Source organism: Mus musculus, chromosome 2, assembly GCF_000001635.26.
Source record: "Mus musculus strain C57BL/6J chromosome 2, GRCm38.p6 C57BL/6J".
Classification (NCBI taxonomy): Eukaryota; Metazoa; Chordata; class Mammalia; order Rodentia; family Muridae; genus Mus; species Mus musculus.
In genome coordinates, this window is record NC_000068.7 from 46173344 (window position 1) to 46193738 (window position 20395).

Here is a 20395-nt window from a genome sequence, read left to right on the forward strand (position 1 = left end):
AATGCCCACGTCAGGAAAAGAACTTTGTTATGTTATGTATCTTAAGACAGTGGTGTCATGTTGGGAGCCGCCCTCACATTTGCCATTATAAGATGGCGCTGACAGCTGTGTTCTAAGTGGTAAACATAATCTGCACACGTGCAGGGGCAGTTTTCCCGCCATGTGTTCTGCCTTTCTCGTGATGACAACTGAGCCGATGGGCTGCAGCCAATCAGGGAGTAATACGTCCTAGGCGGAGGATAATTCTCCTTAAAAGGGACGGGGTTTTGCCATTCTTTTTCTCTCTCTTGTTTTCTCATTCTTGCTCTCTTGCTTTCTTGTTCTTGCTTTCTTTTTCTCTCTCTTGCTCTTGCTTTCTTGCTCTTGTTCTTTTTCTCTCTCTTGCTCTTGCTTTCTTGTTCTTGCTCTCTCTTGCTCTTGCTCTTGCTCTCTTGCTCTCTTGCTCCTAAAGATGTAAGCAATGGGGGTCTTGCACTCTTGCTCCTGAAGATGTAAGCAATAAAGTTTTGCCGCAGAAGATTCTGGTTTGTTGTGTTCTTCCTGGCCGGTCGTGAGAACGCGTGTAAGAGTGTCACAATCATTCTGTGAAATCATTTGGAATAAGTATTTCAAAATTATTATAAGTAAAACATTTTTAAGAGGCCACATCCTGTACTTGGCAGAAATCCCAGTTAAAAAATAGGGACATCAACCCACCTACAAAATTTTCAACCCAAAATGTATCCTGCCTACAAGAAATGCAGGAACAGAGGATGGAGCAGAGTCTCAGGAAATGGCCAATCAAAAACCAGCCCAACTACAGACCCATCTCAAGCACCAAACCCTGACACTATTGATGATACTGTTTTCTTTATAAATAGGAGCCTAGCATGACTATCATCTGAAAGGCTCTACCCAGCAGCTGACTCAGATAGATGTAAAGACTCACAACTATTGGATGCAGCTTTGGGACTGTAATGGAAGAGTTAGGGAAAGGATTGATGGCCCTGAAGGGGATAGAACTGTAGAGGAAGACCAACAGAATCCACTAACTTGAACACTTGGAGTATCTAAGAGACTGAACCACGAAAGAACAAACATAAACTGGATCTAAGCCTCCCCCTACATATATATAGCTGATTTGTATTTTGGTCTTCATGTGGATGCCAAATAACGAGATCAAGGATTGTCCTTAAAGGTGTTGCCTATCCCTGGAATTTGTTCCTCTAAGTCAGCTGTCTTGTCTCACCTCAGTGGAAGAAGTACCTAGCCCAGCAGAGACTTGATGTGCCAAGGTAGGGGGAAAAACAAGGGGGACACCTCCTCAGAGAAGAAGGAGAGGAAAGAAGGGTGAGGGAATGTGGAGGAGACAAGGAGTGGGGAAACAATCAGGATGTAGAGAAATAATAAAAAATAGTAGTAGTAATAATAAATATGCCTTTGTATTAGAAGAGTATATATTGCTGTTTCCCCAATGCATTCATGTAATCAAAATCACAATTAAGTAAAAGTTGTTGGATTATAAAAATTAGTTTGTTTGATGTTTTATTGTAAATCACTGACAGACTATTTTGAATTTATTTGTCTTCTCAATTTAAAATACCTGTCTTTAGAGGGAAAAAAAAGGTTTGTACCATTTAAATCAAAACTTTGGATTATATTACATGTAAAACAAATCTTTTATTAGGGGAAAAGTAAGGTTGAGTAGCAAATGAATTAGATTCCGACTTGAGATAACAGAAATAGCTGCAACCAGAAGATATGTTTTATTTATTACAGGTGGAGATAATGGTGAGAAAAGTGTGGGAGAATGTTGAAGGCTTATTTTAAGACAAATGTACATGTCTTATTGTCATATATGTGTTTTTAAAGAATGCCTTTTCTAGAATTTATTTTCTAATAATGAAAAACAACTTCTATCATCACAGATTAATAGATATTTCAATATGTGTTATTGACAATGTTATTTTCTTTGTACAGCAGGGAAAGCAAATCAAATACTCTCTAACTTGAAAAAATTACCTAAGAAAAATAAATACATTTTTGTGAGAAAGCATATTCTAAAAGAATAATAAGTTATATCAAAATATTTAGTAACATTTTGAAATTCAAAAAAAAGTGATAAAGGAAAACAGTAAGCATATTTCTCTTTTGGACTCTGAGAAATTAGATTGTGTGTGTATTTAACAATACATATAGTAACAATTGATTAAATAGATCATGGATTTTATAGATAGCAAAGATGAGTATACAGGAGGGTGAGGAGTGAAGAAAGGGATTGGAGAATTGCTGTAATTATACCCTCAAAAAGGTATAGGTTTGACAAACTTCAGTACATTTTCCAGTAATAGTGTTTTAGTGATTCAAGAAGTACATGAAAGGATCACAGACAGAGTGAACCACATATACATCTCTAAACTGTACTTCAAACATAAATATGAACTAAATGCCTGATATATAATAGGCATGGTCTCTAATGGTAAGTCAACCATATGACTTGCCTTCAAACATCCAGGAGAAACATGCATACATCTAATTTTTAATGAATGCATATAATAATGAAACAAATGTGTAATCATTCAAAAAGTTGTATCCTATCCCTAAGCAAAAAATAAGGTTCTGGCCACAAAATGGAGCCTTACGTAAAATTATTTATAAATAAGGATACTTTGCAAATGTGAAGTATTGCCCTGAGATACTTTGCTTTGTTATGATACTTTGCAAATATAAAGAAAAGAATGTAAATGAACTAAGAAACTAAACCATACGATTTTTTTCCATTTTTTATTAGGTATTTAGCTCATTTACATTTCCAATGCTATACCAAAAGTCCCCCATACCCACCCACCCCCACTCCCCTACCCACCCACTCCCCCTTTTTGGCCCTGGCGTTCCCCTGTACTGGGGCATATAAAGTTTGCGTGTCCAATGGGCCTCTCTTTCCAGTGATGGCCAACTAGGCCATCTTTTGATACATATGTAGCTAGAGTCAAGAGCTCCGGGGTACTGGTTAGTTCATAATGTTGTTCCACCTATAGGGTTGCAGATCCCTTTAGCTCCTTGGGTACTTTCTCTAGCTCCTCCATTGGGAGCCCTGTGATCCAGCCATTAGCTGACTGTGAGCATCCACTTCTGTGTTTGCTAGGCCCCAGCATAGTCTCACAAGAGAAAGCTACATCTGGGTCCTTTCGATAAAATCTTGCTAGTATATGCAATGGTGTCAGCGTTTGGATGCTGATTATGGGGTGGATCCCTGGATATGGCAGTCTCTACATGGTCCATCCTTTCATCTCAGCTCCAAACTTTGTCTTTGTAGCTCTTTCCATGGGTGTTTTGTTCCCAATTCTAAGGAGGGGCATAGTGTCCACACTTCAGTCTTCATTCTTGAGTTTCATGTGTTTAGCAAATTGTATCTTATATCTTGGGTATCCTAGCTTTGGGGCTAATATCCACTTATCAGTGAGTACATATTGTGTGATTTCCTTTGTGAATGTGTTACCTCACTCAGGATGATGCCCTCCAGGTCCATCCATTTGGCTAGGAATTTCATAAATTCATTCTTTTTAATAGCTGAGTAGTACTCCATTGTGTAGATGTACCACATTTTCTGTATCCATTCCTCTGTTGAGGGGCATCTAGGTTCTTTCCAGCTTCTGGCTATTATAAATAAGGCTGCTATGAACATAGTGGAGCATGTGTCCTTCTTACCAGTTGGGGCATCTTCTGGATATATGCCCAGGAGAGGTATTGCTGGATCCTCCGGTAGTACTATGTCCAATTTTCTGAGGAACCGCCAGACTGATTTCCAGAGTGGTTGTACAAGCCTGCAATCCCACCAACAATGGAGGAGTGTTCCTCTTTCTCCACATCCATGCCAGCATCTGCTGTCACCTGAATTTTTGATCTTAGCCATTCTGACTGGTGTGAGGTGGAATCTCAGGGTTGTTTTGATTTGCATTTCCCTGATGATTAAGGATGTTGAACATTTTTTCAGGTGCTTCTCTGCCATTCGGTATTCCTCAGGTGAGAATTCTTTGTTCAATTCTGAGCCCCATTTTTAATGGGGTTATTTGATTTTCTGAAGTCCACCTTTTTGAGTTCTTTATATATGTTGGATATTAGTCCCCTGATTTAGGATAGGTAAAGATCCTTTCCCAATCTGTTGGTGGTCTTTTTGTCTTATTGACGGTGTCTTTTGCCTTGCAGAAACTTTGGAGTTTCATTAGGTCCCATTTGTCAATTCTCGATCTTACAACACAGGGCATTGCTGTTCTGTTCAAGAATTTTTCCCCTGTGCCCATATCTTCAAGGCTTTTCCCCACTTTCTCCTCTATAAGTTTCAGTGTCTCTGTAAACCATATGATTTTGTTTGGATCAGGGAAGAGCAATTGCATAACAGCATGTTTTAGAGGTGACCATAGTGTGAACTCTGCTAGAAGTAAAGACAGACAGACAGACAGACACACTCATACACAGATGCACACACATGCATGCACTCATAGACACAGACATCCCCCAAGCAAGCTTGATCAGTGCTATATGGCTCTTGTTACCATCACTGTGCCAAGTCTGTGGGTCTCACCCTCTGCCCTACATAATTCACAGCAGGAGGTCTTTATTGAAATCTTTCTGTCAGTAACTGTACTCCAATCATTTGGTGAGAACTAAAGCATTTCTTCTGTCAACATGCTATTTTAAGAGTGAATTCAAAAGTCCAGAAAATAATTTCAAAAGGATTTGTAATTTTGCGTGCATGATATCTTCATTTACTTGAGTAATATCATTAAAAGACGTTCTAGTCCAGTATTTGTAAGCCAAGTTAGGCTTATAGATCTTCTCCATTACCGACTTGAGTTTAATTCCTTGTTAATGTAAATGGAGGTTTCCATAGCAGTTTTCCTTTACTAGTTCATAAGCTCTGTACATTATTCCACAAGCCATTCTATATCCTTGGATTTTTAGCTAATAGAAATTAGAAACCTTATTTGTTTAGAAACCTTTGTTACCTTAGAAAGTAACAAAGCAGTCTGAAGCAAATTGGCTTTACATATTAAACTTCCATTTGGGAAATGTTGCCTACCCTTGACTTTTCTTCTCTGGGTACAATCAATGCACAACTTGATTGAAACAAAGCAGTTTGTGAGGAGCATCCCCTAGGCAAAAGCACCTTTTGGAGATAAATTAATTTACAGTTAGATGATTTCACACAATGTGAAATTTACTGTTATATGTAGAGATGTGGTTTTTCTCAAAATGACATAGAGGATGCGCATACAGTAAAGATCTTCCTTGCAATAGATGTGGGATAGTCAAGCTTGCTTGTTTGATCATTAGCTATCAGCATCAAGAATTCATGCCTACAGTCCTGGGAATGTCTTTGTGGTCTTGGACTTAAGAAATATTCTAAATCAACCTTAGAGCTAAGATACTAAAAGAGTCTTCCCAAAGAAGAAATTAGATTTAATTAAATTAGATCAAACACCTCTTTTGTGATAAAAGTGGATATATGGCAAGTAATCATATTAACTAAAATTGAATTGGCTATAATAAGGGCTTAATTACTTGCAACTTAAAATTATTGAAAGTGTTCGTGATGGGGGATATAGGTCACTACCATGAATGAGGCCCTGCAATGGATCCCTGGGAAAAGGAAAACAAATAGAAAAAAAAAAAGAAAGAAAAGGAGAAAATAGATAAAAAGTTCTTCAACAAACAAGAGTCAAGAAAGGTATGCTTGGTAATTCTAAAAAGATAAAGCTGAAGGATGCTGTAACAGACTGTGTTTTTCTGAACCCTTGTTAAATTTGCTACACATGATGTATTTTACAAGCTGCAAGTAGAGAAAGATTCTCAGGCCACACTCTGGCAAAATATTGCTACTAATCTATAATTAATCTTGAAATAACATAGAAGACGTTTTGTATTTTTTCCTGTATTTGTAATGGAAGTCTTTGCATACAGTGTAGGTATATGGATTATTGTGTGTTTTTCCAAGGGTCACATGTAACATTAGAAAAATAACTGAGATCAGATCAGTGGTTTTGTGCAGATCTCATGATAGATTGGAAATACACAAAGATACCACGAATAATTACTGTGTACATCTGAGTCGATGCATGTGTGTGTCAATTTTCTTAGGCGATATTATTTAGCAAGTCTGCCATTAAATCTATTTTTAATAATATTATGTCTAAAGGCTATTTTTGAAAGTAGCTTGTTTATCCAGGAATTTCAATGCATGCCTATTGTTCGGATTTTAATTCGAAACTTGAGACACATTTAGAAACTCTGTCTCAGTAGATTTAAAATCGCCTCATCTAGTCGTGTTTATGGTTGTGACTACACTGTGACTTATTTCACGACACATCAGTGGTGCGGCTGTCAACCTCAACCTTTCCAAGTGACATTTTCATTAAGAATCCTATCATTTTATAATTATTACTTTCAGAACTCCTAGGGAGCAGGCAGAAGCAGCCCCTTTGTACTTCCATTGTTGTCTTTCTTTGAAGAACAAATTAAATTTCAACCATAGCCAAAGTAAACTTTTAAATGGCAAAATAAATCTAGAATTATGTGCCTGTGTGGCGGGGCTTAGGGGAAGCTAGGGAAAAGTTTGACTTGGGATCTCCTAAGTTCAGGTGTATTTAAGATAATTTACTACTGTGTTTTCCTTTCTTTGTGTGAGCCTGTGGTGCCATATGCTCCGTTTGTAGTAGAAAAGGGAGGGAAGGGCTAAGGTCGGAAAAACGTTACTGTAAAGTGAGCTGAGGAAACTAGTTAGTATATCATTGTAGTCTGCCCTGAGAACAAAGACTTGAAGAAGAATTCTCTTTCCCAGCAGGCTTCCCACTTCCTATTTTTCTGCATATGACTTTCCTATAAAGCACTAATGATATTCTATGATGTATAATATAGTATGTAATATTATATAAAACAATTTTTATATACTCTGCATGTGTTTGGTTTCCTCATCTATTCCCAGTTCATTCACCTAATAACTGAAAGAGAAAATTTCACTTATCATACAGAGTCGATAGGACCCATAAATTCCAGTGCTTTAAATCAATTACTGTTTGGAGCTGCTTTTCAGATAGGATGGTAGTAAGCTGTCTTGGTTCTGTGTCTGCACATTGTTATATTTTAGAATAACTTCTGTTCATTTTCACCACTGAAGTAAACCTCTTCTCTTTTCTCTTCCTTTCTCTTCTTTTCTTTTCTTTTCTCTTCTTTTCTCTTCTTTTCTCTTCTTTTCTCTTCTTTTCTCTTCTCTTCTCTTCTCTTCTCTTCTCTTCCTCCCCTCCTTTCCCCTCCCCTCCCTTCCCCTCCCCTCCTCTCCCCTCCCCTCTCCTCCCCTTCCCTCCCCTCCTCCCTCTCTTTCTCTCTCTCTCTCTGTTTGGCTTCTCTTTTGCTTTCAGTTGACCACTCCGTTCATCTTTCCACCCCTTTATGGCTTCTAAATTCTTCTCTCTTTCTGCTGAGCACAAATATGAAACAGTCAGTATGGATACGCTAGACATATTTAAGTTTTTTTGTTTCCTTTCAGAGTTAAAGTTGCTTACTATAATAAGTTTCTTAGCACTTTGACTTTTTTTTTCTTCTTCATACGTAATCTGTCATCAAATATAGTCATATTCTGGCAGTTAGGATGTACACAATTGCTGTAGGCAGACTCTATTCATTGCTTGTGGGTAGGTGGTTTTGGATAAAAATTAATTTGTCCTGAGGGTCTCTGCAGATGGGATTTAGCTAGTGGTAAGCCATCAAATTCAATTTCTTGTTGCTATTATTTAATGTGTAGGAACACCCACATAGAGGTTAACAAAGTATACCAGTCTTATTCAAAACACTGAGTAATGTTATTTATATTAATCTTAATTCTTTGTTAGTGAAACAAGTTCCATCTTAGAAACTCCATGTTGCCAAGATGAAAATGTACATACTTAAGTCCCCTTACAATTTTCCTGCACTATATTTTATTGAATTATTTATATATCAATTACCCTATCCTTCTGTGCTTGATCTATTTTATTTTACCTTACCTTTTTATAACACCTATAGCCCCAAATTATGAAAGTTTTCCTCAAGCAATCAAGACAGTGCAACAAAAATGTATATGAACAGCATCAAGTGAGCATATTCACTGGGAGTGAGAGAGAGAACACAAAATCTATTTAAGTAGAGATGCCATAACTCTCCACAAAAAGTCTTGGTAAGCCTGCCATATCTGCATCCAATGATGAAACTAAAGGCAGCAGGGATATAACTGCATATAATTATATAACGAGGGAAAACATAGACTAATAAGGCCTTGTGAGAGAAACAAGCTGCATCTCTCCTTGCTTCCCTCAGCATCAGTGACATATTTAACCTAACATCTTCTGCAGATTGGCAGCTTCCTATCCTTTAAGGAAGAGATCCACTATACCTGGTTGCTGTTTGAACCAACAAGACCAATGTCAGAATCAGCAATTATGTGAATTGCAATCAGGCCTTTCATCAAATGACTTAGACTTCAAACTGCTACCTTTTTCTCTTGTGCCTTTCAAATGGCTTTTTCCCTCCAATGTTGACTCTGATGCCAGGTACCTACAGGAAAAAAAAAATCTGAGAAACATAGCTATAGCTGAGCTGATCCACTATAAAGCAACCCCAAATGGTTTCCATAAGCTTCACAAGGCTAAATACATTCTAAATAAGACCTGCCTATTCGCATGCCTGTAACTGCCCTTATTCTCTAGGCAGAAGACATCCTCCTCAAAGCCATGAAGTGGCTAACCGCAGTGACCTGCTTATTGTTTGAGACCTGTGTTCTGCACAAATTGAATAGTGTCAGGCAAGACCCCCATATAACTTCACAACACCATCCTTTCCTCCCCATTTTAGTGGTAAAATGTATAATTGAAATGGTGAGAAAATTCTTTGGGACACTCATATTTGGTTTCCAAATAAATCCATAGTTAAGAATGCAGAGTCTGTGGGATAGGCTTGATTTATATCATCGTCTACACCCTTCCTTTTACATGCTGTGGAATAATTTACCCAACCACTCCTAACCAGTGTTCTCATTATAAAATGGGGGTAATAACCATAATTGTTCCATCAGGAACAGGCAATGAATGTTTCAGATATGTGAAGTACTTAGATAGCTATAGTGTTTAATAAACTTTGACTAATATAATTACCCTAGAAATCCACTTGAAAATATTTAGTCACATAGCATTTCAACAAAATTCTCATGATTGCTAAAATTAATCTGCCTTATGTTTTAAGATAGTGATAGCAGTGTCCTTAAGAGATAGGAAACTATTTCAGTACTATGCTTTAGGACTTTCTGTGGAAGAATACTTTTGCAGATCAGTTTTAAACAATTTGACCCTACTCAGGTGTCTAAACCTTCATGACCATGACAAAAATTAGGATATTTTTCATTTTCTTTTCTTCCTTGATTTTTATCAGTCTGGAACTATGAGCTGAGCTTTGATAATATGTCACCTGCTGGTTGAAGACTCGAACGAATGTATCATTGCAAAGAATCATTTTGTCAGTTATGTTAAACAAGCCATGATGACATATAGACAGTTCCCCCCTGAGTCAGGAACCCACACAAGCCCCAAAGTGTTGATTTCTTGATAGCTGAGGAGAGCCTGCATGAATCACACACTGGGGATCAGCACTCCACCCCACACTTTATTGATACGTGTTAACAAGATGTGGCTAGAAAGCCAGGCAGCTGTCTCTCTGAGCTTTCAAAGGAGCAGATTGAAAGTCGCAGCCAAGCTTGCCCACATTTGACCATTTTCACCTTGTGAAGTTGTGATGGAATTTATCCCATACGTTAAGTGGAAAATATGAGTAACTGTGTTTGCTTCAGTGAGTAAAATATATATTTTATTATCACTCTTAGAACTGGGAAAATTATGTTTTCTAGCTTTGTTGTACAGAGATCAAAGAAGAAACCTTCATTTATGCCAGACTTCACTACATATTAAATGAGCTATTTTTGGCAAGATTATGAGGTAACCAAAACTCCTTTTAGTTTAATTTTACCTTTAAATGGATTCAGATTGCTTTAACTGAAGAGTCAAAGGCCTTGACCTCTAATTCATTAACATAATCAGAAGCACATGCAAGCTACTGGCTGCCAATGTGCTTGCAAGCAGGTGACTGCGGGGCTGATGTTTTACACGGTGCCTTTTTAAGGGTATTTTTAAGGTCACAGGTAGAAGAGCAATATGGAAAGCAAGTCAGAGAAACTGAGGGATGCCACAGTCTAAGTTAGGAGCTGCACCCACTCTAATCAGATTCTTTATAGGCTCAAGTCAGTTTGTCCTTTTGGTGGAAGAGACCTGTCTCGTTCCTATAGAGATCGGTTCTTTGATTTTATCTGTTCTTTTGTAAATACTAGTGAAAATGAAACTTCCAGTTGCTGGTGGACAGAACAGTACCCCAGAAGACAAGCACTCTGAATAGTAGTTCTCCAAACAAATGATGTAAAAGTTGAAGTAGGAAAGGAGGGGAGCATTGGGCGTCATTGTCAAATGATAGCATACACAGAGTAGTAGAGCAGAAAGAAAATGTTGGTTGAGATGAAACAAGATCAGGTTACTGTGGGGTACTGCTCCAGATAGGCTGTTAATGGATACTGCCCTGAGAGAGTTTTTCAAATGCTGTCTTCTTTCAATTTATGTTTACACTTTGACAGAAATAAATCCCATTTTTATAAAAATCACGTCAACCAAATGTTTAGACAAATAACTTGCATTATAGTACATTTCCAACTTAATTTTCCTTTTCTCTTCTCCGACTAAAGGAGTCAAATATTGCCAACACAGAATTCCAGAGAATCAGGATGGGCGAGCTCAAAACAGGCTATAACTCTTCCCTGCACTCACCCTTTCCTTAAGCAGTGGGATCAAGCTATATTAATTGACAGGCTGTAATGACTCCTAATCTGTGTGCTTTGTGACCACTGTGTGACCACTGTTTTGTCTCCTCCATTTCCCTAATCACGGGGCATTGCCCCAACTGGCTGACAGATTATCATCATGCCTTGTAGTCATTGTGTTGCCCCTGGAGCCATAACTCCTCCTGGATAATCTTTTTTTTTTCATTTTTTGTTAGTTATTTTATTTACTGACTTTTCAATGTTTTCCCCCTTCCCAGTTTCCCCTTCACAAACCTCCTATCCCATGCCCCCAAAAGGGTGCTTTCCCATCCGTCCACCCATTCCTGCCTCAGTGCCCCAACATTCCCCAGCCTGGGTCATAGAGCCTCCACAGGACCAAGGGGCTCCCTTCCCAGTGATATTGTTTATCTGTTCTCATTTAATTGTGTCTGTGTAGCATGGAAAGTATGTCTTCTTCTCCCAGGGCAGGGGTGAGAAAAATATCAATGTGTTTGTGGTCCAGATGTGCTCCTTCATCTTAAAAAGACCAAGAATAGTTTCATTATTTCACCTTTGTAAGACTCTTCTAATGTCACTAAATTCACTTTGCTAAACTTTCAAAAACCCTTTCAGTATATTAAAATGTACTATAGAGTGCTTATTAACTTACTCCATGACATACTAATCCAGAAGTAGTAATTACTTCGAAACTTAAATAGAGTTCTTTCTCTCCTTTTCTTTCTGTCCTTCTTCATTAATTCATTTATTCATTCATTTTGCACTCAGATGACTGAACCTAGGGCTTCATACATGCCAAGCAAGTATAAGATCAGAGAGCTATATCTCCACTCATTGTGTGTGTGTGTGTGTGTGTGTGTGTGTGTTTGTGTGTGTGTGTGTGTGTGTGTGTGTGCATGAAAATTTTGACTCAGGTTGCTCAGACTAGCCTTAAACTCACCCTACAGCCTTTGCAAGCCTTAGAACATGTGATCCTCTAGCCTCAGCCTCCACACTAGTTAGGAGTACAGGGTTTACCTGGTCTGGCATGTTAAATCATGCAGATGGGATGGGATGGAAACCAGTAATAAATGTTGTAAGTTAATTTTATTTTTTCCAGCATCCCCACCTCACACTCATCCTTTCCTTCTGCATGGTTGCCATTTCCTCCCCCTGGTCTTACTTCCTCAGTGAACTTTCTTTTAAACCACTTGGCTTCTCCTTTTCTTCCAAACATAGTGATTAGCTAATGTTTCAACTCTTCATTTAGTTAACGGGTCAGCATTAAACTTGACAAACAGAAACACCGTGGTGAGAGAAATTATTTTCACGACTCTACCCTCTATAATCTGATATTAATATAACTACCTATGGCAACTGATATTAATTCAACCTATGGCAATTCTGTGTCTTTGCTTTTAAGAGGCTCAGTTTGAACCTCTGACAATTCTAAACTGTAAAACAGCAGATTTTGAAGACATGGCCCTATGTAGGTGAGGAGCATGCTCAGTATGGTGCTTAGAAATCAGACATCGGGGTTTGGATTTGATCCCCAGAGTCTGGATTAAACATATCTGTAATCCAGTGCTACAGAAGCTAGAGCAGGAGGGTCCCTAGAATGCACCAACCATTCCAACTAACATAATCTATAAACAGAATATCAATGAGAGACCCTAAAAAAAAAACACACATAAACAGTTCTGGAAGCTGTCTTGTGGCCTGTGTGCCCACCCTCCATAAACACATATGCTCCCATATGAACACAGAGATGTAAAACACCTATTCTTTATATTTTGCCTATTTTTCCTACCTTTCTTGCTGACTTATTGCTTTTTTGTTTTGATCATGAAAATTGCATCTTTAATTTTATTGTTGTATGATATCATTTCTATTTTTGTTGGTTGATAACCCCTGGTGTCTTTTGAATAAAGACCTGAATGTACATTTCTATATATGAATGATTCATATGGTTTTAGTATTTGGTTCTATATTTTAAAAAATTAAATATTATATTGACACTAACCTGGTTTTTGGTTTCTGTTTCATTCATTTCTTGGAGAAATATGTTTCTCTTTTCAAATATTTGTGTTTTATTTTTTAAAGTGGCCTTTAAGGTTAGAGAAAATTAGAAAATTAGTTTTCATGAATATCCTTCATAACTGAAATACAAATCTTGCTTATTCAAGGGCTGACTCTGCCCCAATTATCATCTGTCCATAGTGGGAGATTCTGAGAAAAGCCAAATCTCAGGTATCTACATGGAATCCAGATCCTAATATACAGCTTGAGGGGTGCTGTAGAGTCTTTGATTAGAAGGAATGAACGTGATTGGAACCGTGGGAAACAATCATGAAACAGAGTGGTTCACTATCATCCATGTGCATAGGAGAAAGTTAGGGAGGCTAAAAAGTTATTTTACCTTTGAAACTTACTATAATGTAAATGATAAGCTAATTGCCTATGGAATTGACAAATGGCATTTGCTCTGACACAGGAGAGGGCAGCAGTGTAGATGTGTTACTGCTCACTGAGGATCTGAAGCTGGGAGAAGTTTTTTAGGAACCATCTTGATGTTATGATGGAAAAAAAAATTAAGTGACTTATTTCTTGATTAAAGGGAAATATTAAAGCTGTCCATCAATATTTAAAGCTTCTTTAACTGGAAATACTTTGCCTGGCACTGACCCATGCTAGTATATTTCATTCTTTTGATCCGTGCAAATAGTTACATGGCTTAAAACGTTTTATCACATCACCTTGGTGAGCAGAGTACATGAAAGAAATTTTAATGCTGAGTCTATCAGCCTTCAGCAGACAAATGCTTATAGTGCCCTAGGCAAGAAGTCAACCTTATTTTCCTTACAAAGAAAACTGGACACATGTAATGGGTATACCTATGACTTAAGTTATGCACTCATAATATTAATTAATTAAATGCCTTATGACCATACATTTGAGGTGTTTCCATGCATGATAAGACATCCGCGTCATTTCAAATTTGATTAAAAAGATGCAACATGTCTCAAAAGAAATGTTAACGTAAAATAAAATTAATCCTGTTTTCTTTTAAAATTAGTCAAGTTCCTTCTTTTTCCTGCTGCACCTCTGAGGAGGCTAGCTTCCTTTCCCATACTTGGTATGTAGTACATCTTTTTTCTCTGAGTTAATTCTCCAAGTCTGGTCTGTCAGCCAGTATAAACAACACTTGATGAATGAGACTCAAGGTGTTTAGTCACCTGAAGCAGCTGTTTGAAGTAACTCTACACACAGCCTGAGGCCTGTGTTTTCACAGCTGTGAGAACTCTTCAAAAGGTTTCCCTCTTGGCCTAGCTCTTTTCTGTGGCTTTAAACTCTTAGCACAAAATCTGGACTCTTTCAAAAGAGCAGAGTGAAACTGGAGACAGTAATTTTGTATGACTTTGAGCCAAAAATTGCCTAAAATAAATAAATGAAGTACATTTGAAAGTGCTTTACCTAGGTGGGCTATATATCTGAGAATTGTTTCTTTCCCCTTTCTGGGTACTGAGAAAGTCCCTTAGAAGGGAGATATGTGGCTGACACACTATGCTCTGGTGTGTGGCAGTGATTTCTTTCTCTGTTATGATTCTATGACACCAGAACTTTATGAATTTGGAACTATATGTACCTGAATTAAGCTCAGGGGATAGCTAGATGTTTGATAGAGTTCCAGCCTTTTAAATTGACCCAAGATGATTAAAATTGGCATTCATTGCTATCCTGCTTTAGTGACTCAGACTTTCAAAGTCCTTCTGATGTCTTCTATTGGCTTGGCAGTCTGAAATTACCCAGCAAACTTCCATGTGACCAGAATATTTGTTATGAGGCTTCAAACTGTCTGCAGCATATTTCAGCAACAGCTAATTTTAGTCTTTGTGTGTGTAATCAAATAGGTATGACTATATTTGCATCTCACAAAGTATTATACACTTTCACACTTGAAATATGCATGTACCTGGCTGGAATTCTCAGTAATAGAGGACTTGCTTAACATCCACTGTGTGTGTGAGAGTGTGTGTGTGTGTGTGTGTGTGTGTGCTATTTTGTTTAGGGTGACAATTATGTTTCTTATTTGTTTCAACTTGGGAATTTTATTCTCAATTTGGAAGCTATTTCCAGGTTTCCATTTTTGTAGCTGCTTGGTAACATGCCAAATAAAGTATGTTTGACTTTAATAAAAATTTCATGTGGTTCATAATAATTATTCTTCCAACAGTCTCCTCCACTTAATTAAATAGAATCATATTTATAATTTATCCATTCACTTTAAAAATATATACTTGTGTCTGATGGGTACCCAGAGCTGGGTTAATTGTTGAGGAGACAGAAGTACAGGAGACATGATCCTTGGCACCTCATTACTTAATATGCAATTGGGGAAATGTGCTTAAGTAAGTATCCAAACAAATGATGAATGCTTTACAATCATGATTAGTGCTGAATCAGAAGGTATAGGACATACTGAAGACAAATAATCCTTTTCTTTCAAAGACAAAATTTCATTGGAAAATCCAAGCGTGCCTAATATTTTGATCCTTCTGTTTCTATATCCCAAAGGCTGCTTTTACAGGTGTGTTCCAAAACACCAAGGGAAGAATATAGTCTTTGACTCTAATTTTGTCTATCGCATTCTATAAAAAGGCAATACTTTTAACATAGTCAGTGAATTTGTTGTGGTATTTCTGTAGTTTATTCACACTTTTAAGAAAACATAAGTCAATACTATTGCTTTTGTATCAATAATAGAGCATTCTGCCTCATATATAATTTTCAATCTCATTTTTTATAATTAGGTTAAAAGTTAACTTTTGTTATCTTCAAATATATATGTGAGTACATATCTCTCTCTGTGTGTGCATGTGTGTGAGAGAGAGAAAGAGAGAGAGAGGGGAGAGAGAGGGAGGGAGAGACAGAGGGAGAGAGAGAGAGAGAGAGAGAGAGAGAGAGAGAGTAAGAAAGAGAACTGATTCGTATATAATCATTTTCCCATATAGCAATGATGAACACTGGGATTCATGATAACTTTTTGGCCATCACACTGAATCTTCATCCCTTCAACAATAACAAAAATAGCAAGTAAATTCATCTTCACATTTATTTGTTCATCATATTATTACCCACTGCCTGATATGTATATATTTGCTTTGGGGAATAGAAACATGAATAAATAATAACTCTTATATTTGTAAACTAAGTATAATTGTAGTAATTCAGGAACTCTTAATTTTTAGTGGCCAATGTGCATGAGCATAGTATAAACCCAAAGTGACCACTGGGTTTTGGGTAGTTTTATCTTTTATAAAATTGGAATGGAGTCCGGGAAATGTTTAAGTGGCTAAAAACTTCAAACTCACATATAAAAACCAGAGATTATATTCTTAGAACACAGATATGAAGAAGGTTGGCCTGGCAAGCTCCCCTTGTGTGGAAGGCAGATACACGGAATCCCTGGGCAAGCTGGATAGCTAGACTAGAAGAAATAGCAGGGCACAACTGGTTGTTATTGTGTAGAAGAATGCGAATCGATCCATACTTATCTCCTTGTACTAAGGTCAAATCTAAGTGGATCAAGGAACTTCACATAAAACCAGAGACACTGAAACTTATAGAGGAGAAAGTGGGGAAAAGCCTTGAAGATATGGGCACAGGGGAAAAATTCCTGAACAGAACAGCAATGGCTTGTGCTGTAAGATCGAGAATTGACAAATGGGACCTAATGAAACTCCAAAGTTTCTGCAAGGCAAAAGACACCGTCAATAAGACAAAAAGACCACCAACAGATTGGGAAAGGATCTTTACCTATCCTAAATCAGATAGGGGACTAATATCCAACATATATAAAGAACTCAAGAAGGTGGACTTCAGAAAATCAAATAACCCCATTAAAAAATGGGGCTCAGAACTGAACAAAGAATTCTCACCTGAGGAATACCGAATGGCAGAGAAACACCTGAAAAAATGTTCAACATCCTTAATCATCAGGGAAATGCAAATCAAAACAACCCTGAGATTCCACCTCACACCAGTCAGAATGGCTAAGATCAAAAATTCAGGTGACAGCAGATGCTGGCGTGGATGTGGAGAAAGAGGAACACTCCTCCATTGTTGGTGGGAGTGCAGGCTTGAACAACCACTCTGGAAATCAGTCTGGCGGTTCCTCAGAAAATTGGACATAGTACTACCGGAGGATCCAGCAATACCTCTCCTGGGCATATACCCAGAAGATGCCCCAACTGGTAAGAAGGACACATGCTCCACTATGTTCATAGCAGCCTTATTTATAATAGCCAGAAGCTGGAAAGAACCTAGATGCCCCTCAACAGAGGAATGGATACAGAAAATGTGGTACATCTACACAATGGAGTACTACTCAGCTATTAAAAAGAATGAATTTATGAAATTCCTAGGCAAATGGATGGACCTGGAGGGCATCATCCTGAGTGAGGTAACACATTCACAAAGAAACTCACACAATATGTACTCACTGATAAGTGGATATTAGCCCCAAACCTAGGATACCCAAGATATAAGATATAATTTGCTAAACACATGAAACTCAAGAAGAATGAAGACTGAAGTGTGGACACTATGCCCCTCCTTAGAATTGGGAACAAAACACCCATGGAAGGAGTTACAGAGACAAAGTTTGGAGCTGAGATGAAAGGATGGACCATGTAGAGACTGCCATATCCAGGGATCCACCCCATAATCAGCATCCAAACGCTGACACCATTGCATACACTAGCAAGATTTTATCGAAAGGACCCAGATGTAGCTGTCTCTTGTGAGACTATGCCGGGGCCTAGCAAACACAGAAGTGGATGCTCACAGTCAGCTAATGGATGGATCATAGGGCTCCCAATGGAGGAGCTAGAGAAAGTACCCAAGGAGCTAAAGGGATCTGCAACCCTATAGGTGGAACAACATTATGAACTAACCAGTACCCCGGAGCTCTTGACTCTAGCTGCATATATATCAAAAGATGGCCTAGTCGGCCATCACTGGAAAGAGAGGCCCATTGGACTTGCAAACTTTATATGTCCCAGTACAGGGGAACACCAGGGCCAAAAAGGGGGAGTGGGTGGGCAGGGGAGTGGGGGTGGGTGGGTATGGGGGACTTTTGGTATAGCATTGGAAATGTAAATGAGCTAAATACCTAATAAAAAATGGAAAAAAAAAAAAAGAAATAGCAGGGTCCAGTATCAGTGTGATCTTGCTTAAACATATAGAATCGAGAACACTTGAGGAAAACCCTGACCATCAACCTTAGGGCTCTACAGCCCCTCCACAAACCCCCAACACACACACTTACACACACACACACTGTAACTGCCAGGGTTTCTATGATATTGTCCTTTCAAGTTCATAACACCTTGAGAAAATAAACTTGGAAAAAACCAAATATATGTTCCTGTGATTTTATTAGTAGTGTTTAACTATATGTAGAGGGGAATAACAGAAAATATATTATTTAATCATTTCTAACTACGGTAAACTTAAAATATTAATGTGAAAGTGATTAAATGAATAATAATTATTAAATAATACTAACTACCATTATAGACATTTGTATAATGTGATAAGCACAGTTAGAAATAGTGGTGGCTCAGCACACCTTTAATCCCAGCACTTGGGAGGCAGAGGCAGGTGGATTTCTGAGCTTGAGGCCAGGCTGGTCTACAGAATGAGTTCCAGGACAGCCAGGGCTATACAGAGAAACCCTGTCTCATACACAAAACAAAACAAACAAACAAACAAAAAACAAAAATAAAAACAAACAACAACAACAAAAAGAAATACTAATGAGCACATCTAAACTTACGGGAATAAAGAGAAAAGCTAAAAGACTTGCCATTTTATGAACAAAAAATAGCCAAATATTTTATGAACGCATAGTACGTTTATGATGTAACAGGGTGTCTTCAATTTTTTTTTATTTTTTTTATTACATATTTTCCTCAATTGCATTTCCAATGCTATCTCAAAAGTCCCCCACACCCCCCCTCCCTTACCCACCCATTCCGATTTTTTGGCCCTGGCGTTCCCCTGTACTTGGGCATATAAATTTTGCCTGTCCAATGGGCCTCTCTTTCCAGTGATGGCCGACTAGGCCATCTTTTGATACATATGCAGCTAGTGTCTTCATGTAGTAAATACTTTATCATTCCTCTCAAATTTGTAAAGTGAATTTTACCCCCATTTATCAATGAACCAGTTCAAGCTACAATACATTCAGTTTCCTTAACTTCACATTTTTGCACACAGGATCTTAAAGTTATATTTATCTGAATTTAAACTTGCCTGTTTCCTTTATAGAAAAAACACGAAACATAAAATAAACAACAGAAAAGACTACTCTTTGTGGAAGATGCAAATAATGGGGCTTGATAAAAGGCGTGCTGAGCAGAGGCTATGTCCAGATGACTAGAAAATGAAATGAAAATGAAGGTAGTGAAATGTCAGTGGCAAAAAGCCTGGGTGAGGTTTAGCCTATAGTTGGGTGACTTCCTGAAATACATAGACATATAATTCTAATTGACTGGACAAATGTAGGTTATATTTGACTGACAAATCTCAGAAGTACTTGAATGAACAGATAAAATACACATATTTTATGGGGTCAATCAATTTTTCTTAGAAAAATATCTTGAAAAAATATTTTAAATTTCCACTCATGGAACAAAATTTCCACAATTCAACAATAAAGTTCCAACATCCTTCATTTCAGGGAAGAAGTAGCGTAAGGTTTTGTGTGTCATCCTATATTATGTGTCATCCTTATGGAAAATACTACAGGACAGATCAGTAAGTCATGAAGATAATTTTGAGACACTTGGTGGGACAGTGATGACTTACAATGCATACCAGGGAAATTGGGATCTTCTCTATTTTCATAGTCAGAACTTCTGTAGAGCAAAAGCAGCAAAGCTGAAACCCCTCACGGACACAACACAAACACTACCTGGCAGCCACACAAAAGTTTTATGAGTTCTTTCTCACCATAAAGGGCACTAGATTTTTATTACCCAACTTAATTAAAATGTGTTCCAGAGACCACCTATGCAACATCACCCCTCCCCCCTTAGCGCCACAGTCCTAGAAGAGGAAGGTCCTTGGACCATGGCTACTTGGCCTTTTCCCTACTCTCTTTTCTAGGTTTGCAGGGCACACTGTAGGATTCCTTGATAATATTTTATCTTTACTTTAAAATCTTTTCCACCTAGTCAATTAATTTGCAGTTTACAAATTTCCTATACTAAGACCTAGTGGTATCTGTGCAAATGAACACATGTGGTTTGGTATAGGTTGAAGTTTATATTTTCTGTATATTTTAGCAAAAATATTTAGTACATAATAAATCAATCATATCACATTTGAATTTGTTTTAATGGAAAACTATTCTATGGAAATAGGACCCCAAAGTCCATCTATCTTGTATTAGTATGTATCTGGTACTTTCAAGTTTCCTATCCTGTTATCAGAAACTTGTTTTACCTCAAGAGCTCTCATAATAAT